Below are 6,989 nucleotides of genomic sequence, written 5' to 3'. Positions count from 1 at the left end.
GGTGGTGATGGTGGTGATGGTGTTGTTGTTGTTGTTAGTGGTGGTGGTGATGGTAGTGGTGGTTGTTGGTGGTGATGTTACAGGTGTTGTTGTTGTTGTTGTTGTTGTTGTTGGTGGTGGTGGTGGTCGTAGTGGTGGTGGTGGTGGTGGTGGTAAAGGTGTTGTTGTAGTTGTTTTTGTTGTTGTTGGTGTTGGTGGTGGTGGTGGTGGCGGCATCGGGAATGTGTTGACGTTTCTCTGTTCCCTGATCCTGTTACCCCTTCCTCTCCCTTCCTCCCCCTCTAAATAACAACAGCTGATCCTCTTAAGCATGTATATGTGACCCTAAGTAAGCTAATCTCACCTTACCTAACCTGACCTGACTTGACCCAACACAGCCTAACCCAACCCAAGACAAGCTAACCAGATCAAACCAAACGCACTCTAACCTAACCTAACCTACTATAACCTAACCTAACCTTACCTCACTAGTGCTTACCTAACATTATCTAAGCAAACTCAACTCAAACTAATGATATACAGCAGCTAGGTAATTATCTTTTCACTACATAAACACACACACACACACACACACACACACACACACACACACACACACACACACACACAGGTAAGCCATCCACCCACCCTCTCACCTTCCACCCTCAGGCAAAATAAAAGTTTGAAAAAGTGTAAAATTCATGACAAAACATTGACCAGCTCCTGAAAACACCTCCGACACTCCCCTACTCACGACCACCACCACCACCACCACCACAACCACCACAACCAAGCATCCATTACATTACCTCCACTACCACCAAGACTAACACCACAAACACTACCACCACCACCACCACCATTACCTACCATCAACACTTAAATTACCACCAATACCACTGTCACAACCGCTACTACCACCACCACCACCACCACCATTACCACCATCACCACCTTCACCGCAGGCAATCAATTCCTCCCATCATCTCCATCAATTACCCATCAATTTTTTACTTCTAAGTGTGTGTGAAGGAAGGGAGGGAGGGAGGGATTCTGTCTTTCTCGTTTATACGTAAATGAGAGGAGAAGAGAAAGGGAGAAGAGGGGAAGGGGGGGGGGCATCTTAGGAATTCCCACGGGCGGCCCCAACTTCTCATGGGAAAATTCTCACCTTCATTAATAAAACAAAGTGAGTTAACGTGGGAAAGTGTTGAAAGTATTATGCGTTCCTAATTTCTTTTTATTGTATTTCTTGTGGTTCGTTGATTTCTTCTTCTTTTTTTGTCTTTATTTCTGTTGCAAAAGAATGAATATAATGCTGATGCTGATGATGTTGATGATGGTATAAAGTTTCTGTGTGGGAGGGGGGGAAGGAGGTAAAACATAAGGAATATAAGAAAAAACAAGAAAAAAAGTTAGAGAATGAAAGAAAGAAAAAAAACATAGACCTCAGTTTAAATTCCATTGAAATCGTTGCGTCGATAAATGTAAAGTCGAGAGAGAGAGAGAGAGAGAGAGAGAGAGAGAGAGAGAGAGAGAGAGAGAGAGAGAGAGAGAGAACGTGAAGAACCAAAGTTATATGCATCACCCTGAACCCCTCCCCCCCCTCTTCGTCCTTCCCTTCCTCTCCTTCCCTCTCTCCCCTCACTCCCCTCTCTCCCATCCTCTCTTCTCCCCTTCCTTCCCTTCCTCCCCTATCTATATCCCCTCTTTCCTTCCATCTTTTTTTATCTCCTTCCCTCTCGCTGTTCTCTCACCCCTTTTCTTCCCCCTCTTTTCTCCTCTTTCCTCCTTTATCTCCTTTCTTATCATCTTCCTTCTTATTTACGTCTTTCCTTTCCTCTTATTTTCACTACTTTTAACTCTTACTCTTTCTTTCTCTTTTTCTTTGCCTTCATCCAGTGTGTGTGTGTGTGTGTGTGTATATGTGTGTGTGTGTGTGTGTCTGTGTGTGTGTGTGTCTGTGTGTGTGTGTGTGTCTGTGTGTGTGTGTGTGTGTGTGTGTGTGTGTGTGTGTGTGTGTGTGTGTGTGTGTGTGTGTGTGAGTGTGTGTGTGTGTATCCTCCCCCTCCCCCTCCCCCTCCCTCCCCGAAAGTCTATACATATTCCATAATTTGATCACAATGTCATTAGTCGCTGATGAGCAGACAATAACGCTAATGTTGATATTATTTAAGCTCGAGGGCGCGGTTGTGAAATTATTCCGTCGCGTCGCCTGCACTAACTAACGAAGAGGAAAGGAAGGAGAGAAGGGATGATAGCGTGAGAATGAAAGAGAGATAACTGATGAATAAGGGAAGGATTGGGTCAGAAGAAAGAGCTATAGAGAAGAGAGAATTGAAGAGTGAAAGGAGAGGAAAGGAAGACTGTATGAGTTGATTTATAAGAAGACGCAGAAACCCAAAGGAGGAACGTAAAGAAAGTATAGGAAAGAAGGGAAAGTGCACTGGGGGAAAGGGTTTATAGTGTGATATAAGAAGGGAAACTGTAGAGATAGGATAGTGAAAGGGACAGAAGGTAATGGGAAAGAAAATATATATGTTGAAAGAAGACAGGGAGAGAAGGTGAAGGAAAGGACAGAGGGAGGGAAGGAGAAGTCATGGAAGAAGTGATGGGAGGAAGAGAGGGGATGAAAACTACACGAAAGAAAGGAATGCTTGAGAGAAGAGAGACAAGACGTAGAACAGTTGACAGAAGAATAGGAAAAAGATGTAGACAAAATGAGAGAGAGATAGAGGAAAAAGGAGAGGAATGGATAATGTGAGGAGTGAAGTTGGAGTGATACAATAAAAGAAAGAAAATATGAAGGAAAATAGAAAATATAATAGAGGAATAAAATGAAAAAGAAGAAAGTGATAGGCAAGGGGTGGAGAATGGAAACAAAAGGGAGTTAGGAAGGAAAAGGGGAGGTGGAGTGGTAGGCAGGAAAGGAACTCAAAGAAGCACTAAATAATGCAACAACAGACGAAAGAAAGGGAAGAGGAGGCAGGAAAGGAGGAACAAAGATGGCAGCGGAGGAAAGTAAAGGTCGAAACAAAAGCAGGAGAAGCAGAGGAAAATAAAGGTCGAAACAAAAGCAGGAGAAGCAGAGGAAAATAAAGGTCGAAACAAAAGCAGGAGAAGCAGAGGAAAATAAAGGTCGAAACAAAAGCAGGAGAAGCAGAGAAAAGTAAAGGTCGAAACAAAAGCAGGAGAAGCAGAGAAAAGTAAAGGTCGAAACAAAAGCAGGAGAAGCAGAGAAAAGTAAAGGTCGAAACAAAAGCAGGAGAAGCAGAGAAAAGTAAAGGTCGAAACAAAAGCAGGAGAAGCAGAGGAAAGTAAAGGTCGAAACAAAAGCAGGAGAAGCAGAGGAAAGTAAAGGTCGAAACAAAAGCAGGAAAAGTAGAGGAAAGTAAAGGTCGAAACAAAAGCAGGAAAAGTAGAGGAAAGTAAAGGTCGAAACAAAAGCAGGAGAAGCAGAGGAAAGTAAAGGTCGAAACAAAAGCAGGAGAAGCAGAGGAAAGTAAAGGTCGAAACAAAAGCAGGAAAAGTAGAGGAAAGTAAAGGTCGAAACAAAAGCAGGAGAAGCAGAGGAAAGTAAAGGTCGAAACAAAAGCAGGAGAAGCAGAGGAAAGTAAAGGTCGAAACAAAAGCAGGAGAAGCAGAGGAAAGTAAAGGTCGAAACAAAAGCAGGAGAAGCAGAGGAAAGTAAAGGTCGAAACAAAAGCAGGAGAGGCAGAGGAAAGTAAAGGTCGAAACAAAAGCAGGAGAAGCAGAGGAAAGTAAAGGTCGAAACAAAAGCAGGAAGAAGACGAAATAGAAAAGGAGATGGCATAGCAAGGAAAGGAAACAGGGAGAGAGAAGGGAAAAGGAAGAATGATAGTTAAGAGGGACAGGCAGTGGAAGAGAGGGGGGGGGGGGGAGTATGTATGTATCAGGGGAAGGGAGGAGGGTGGTGCCAGGGTCGGGAGGGGGGAGGAGGTGGGGAGGGGGGTAGTGCCAGACTTAAGTTGTGCCAGGAATGCGTCACGAGGTCACACACACACACACACACACACACACACACACACACACACACACACACACAGAGACACAGACACAAACAAATGAGAGAGAGAGAGAGAGAGAGAGAGAGAGAGAGAGAGATGCATCTGTTTATTTACTTCCCTATTTTTGTTTGTTATTTCAAGATTTTTTCCCTGACTTTTACAATCCACTATCTTTTTTTTCCTATACATAGCTTTTACACACACACACACACACACACACACACACACACACAAACACAAACACCCCTCATTTCCTCTGTCATTTGTTTTAAGTTGCCTATCACATCTTTTTTTCCACTTCTATCTCCCATCATCTGTTTCCCATCTATCTCCCAAAGCACCGGAAGCAAGTTGTCTGTAAGCGGCTTAAAGTCTACGCTATACCGCCAGTCTATCAGTCCGGTGTTCGCTATTTTCGTAAGGTTGGACGTGGACGCAAAATTGATATTGTTGCCGGGATGTGCTGCACGGAACAACACGGACAGGAAAGACTTGGAACGCACGAGAAGGCTTTTGTTGTGTCCTTTTTCGATGGTAACTTGCGCTGATCAGGAAGAAAAGAAGGAGAAGAAGTAGAAGAAGAAGAAAAAGAAGAAGAAGAAGAAGAAAAAAGAAGAAGAAGAAGAAGGAGAAGAAGAAGAAGAAGAAGAAGAAGAAGAAGAAGAAGAAGAAGAAGAAAAGAATAAAAATAAAAATAAAAGATAAAGAAAAAGAAGAAGAAAAAGAAGAAGAAAAGGAAAGAAGGAATGAAAAGAAAGAAAGAAAGAAATATTGGAATAAGGATTGTTTTAAGAAGAACAAAAGCAACAAAAAACAAAAACAGATGAACAGGAAGAGGAACAAAACGAGGAGGTGGAAATTTGAAAAGATAAAGATGAAAAAGAAAATGACCTAGAGATTAAATGACGAAAGAAGGGCAAGAAGAAACATCATAACTAGAATAAAAATATCAGACACAAAAGATAGATAATAAAAAATAGAGAAAATGAACAAAAAGAAAAATGAAAAAGTGGGACAGGTTCAAGAAAAGAGAGGAAAAGAAGCAGAAGGAAAGAAAAAAAGGGAAGAACTATAAAAAGAAGTATTGGAATATGAATTGTTTTAAGAACGAGATCAACGAAAAACAGGAAAAGAGGAACAAGAAGAGGAAAAAGACGATAAAGAAGAAAAGAAAATGATGAGAAAGAAAACAAATTAGATAAAAAGAAAGAAGAGGTAGAAGAAGCAAAATAACCAGAACAAAAAAGGACGTAAGAGAAGGAATAGAAAATAACAAAGAATAAAAGATATCAAACCAAAATATAAAAAATAAACCAGGACAGAACCAAAAAAAAAAATACTCAAAAGAAAGAATGGAAGATGAGACGAAAACAAAACAAAAAAAGTAACCAGAACAAAAATAAAAACAGGACAGGAGAAAAAAAATCGAAAAGAAAGAATGAATTAAGAAGGACGACAAGAGCCAGAAATATATAAAAATAAAAAAAAACGAAAAAGGAAACAAAGCAGCAAAAGAAGTCGGAGATGAAGTTGGTTAGGTTAGGTTAGGTTAAGTTAGGTTAGGTTATGACAGGAGAAAAATGAAAAGAAACAATGGATTAAGGAGAACAAGAGCCAAAAATATAAAAAAAAAGTACGAAAAGGGAAACAAAGCAGCAGAAGAAGTAGGAGATGAAGTTGGTTAGGTTAGGTTAGGTTAGGTTAGGTTAGGTTAGGTTAGGTTAGGACAGGAGAAAAAAAGCACTCGAAAAGAAAGAATGGATTAAGAAGGACGACAAGAGCCAAAAATATTAAGAAAAAAAACGAAAAAGGAAACAAAGCAGCAGAAGAAGTAGGAGATGAAGTAGGTTAGGTTAGGTTAGGTTAGGTTATGACAGGAGAGAAAAAAAACGAAAAGAAAAAATGGATTAAGAAGGACCACAAGAGCCAGAAATATAAAAAGAACGAAAAAAAAAGCAACAGAAGAAGTAGATGAAGTAAGTTAGGTTAGGTTAGGTTAGGTTAGGACAGGAGAAAGAAAACGAAAAGAAAAAATGGAAGAAGGACCACAAGAGCCAGAAATATAAAAAGAACGAAAAAAAACCAGCAGAAGAAGAAGGAGATGAAGTTGGTCCCAGCGAGTAATTATTTCAACCATCAAGTCCTCCACACGTGTCCCGAGGGGCCGTGAAACCACCTGATTAGCGATAACGAGCCAGACGAGACGCGGTTTTTTATACCATCACTGCGGGAGCCAAGGACGTGTGAGGGACGGAAGGCGAACATAAAAGAAATAAATATCCTGCAAAAAAAACACCATTGACCTTTTTTTCTTTCTGTATCTGTCTATCCATCTATTTATCTGTCAGTATCTATTTATCTGTCTAATTACCCGTCTATCTGTCTATCTATGTCTCAGTGAAAAATATGTGAAAAGACGTTGTTGTGAGTAAATTTTCATCCCTCACCTCGAAGCAGATAATTCTCAAGCTCTTTATTTATCTGTTTTTCTATCCAGCTGTCTCTTCGTCATGGCAAATACGAGACTTAGTACCAAGGTGATCGTGAGCTTTTAGTTTTTCTCGACATTTAGCTGTAATAGTAATAATCCCACGTTGGTAAGATAAAAGGGGAACATTTCTTTTTTTCTTTTCAGTTGACTTTGCTTCTGAACATCAATACCCTTAATATATATCTGTCTCTTTCTAGTCCAAAAATGTCGTTGTGTGTGTGTGTGTGTGTGTGTGTGTGTGTGTGTGTGTGTGTGTGCGCGATTGCTGAGTTTGTTGACAATTAAGACTAATATTTACACCTCTTGTCACTCAAGCAAGACTGACACGAGCGAGAAGGAGAGAAAAAAAGACAAGCTCCCGCGACGCCCCTTTTTGTCAGAGAGAGAGAGAGAGAGAGAGAGAGAGAGAGAGAGAGAAACTGGATAGAAATAAATCGATTGGCTGCAGAAATAGATCCGTAATATATAATAAACACACACACACACACACA

General features: G+C 40.6%; 1 long non-coding RNA gene across 3 annotated transcripts; it reads left to right on the top strand.

The window, feature by feature from the left end:
- Positions 1-2,163: 2,163 nt before the first annotated feature.
- LOC126991360 (uncharacterized) lies at positions 2,164-3,839 on the top strand. Of its 3 annotated transcripts, none has more exons than XR_007745442.1 (5): positions 2,164-3,080; positions 3,266-3,339; positions 3,414-3,487; positions 3,525-3,672; positions 3,710-3,839. It is a non-coding gene; the product is annotated as an uncharacterized LOC126991360 (long non-coding RNA). The 3 variants fall into 3 exon arrangements; XR_007745441.1 differs by having other exon boundaries at positions 2,164-3,117; XR_007745440.1 differs by having other exon boundaries at positions 2,164-3,339.
- Positions 3,840-6,989: the final 3,150 nt, after the last annotated feature.

The sequence above is a fragment of the Eriocheir sinensis genome, unplaced genomic scaffold (genome assembly GCF_024679095.1).
Source record: "Eriocheir sinensis breed Jianghai 21 unplaced genomic scaffold, ASM2467909v1 Scaffold264, whole genome shotgun sequence".
Taxonomy (NCBI): domain Eukaryota; kingdom Metazoa; phylum Arthropoda; class Malacostraca; order Decapoda; family Varunidae; genus Eriocheir; species Eriocheir sinensis.
This window is presented reverse-complemented; position numbering and strand designations above follow the sequence as displayed.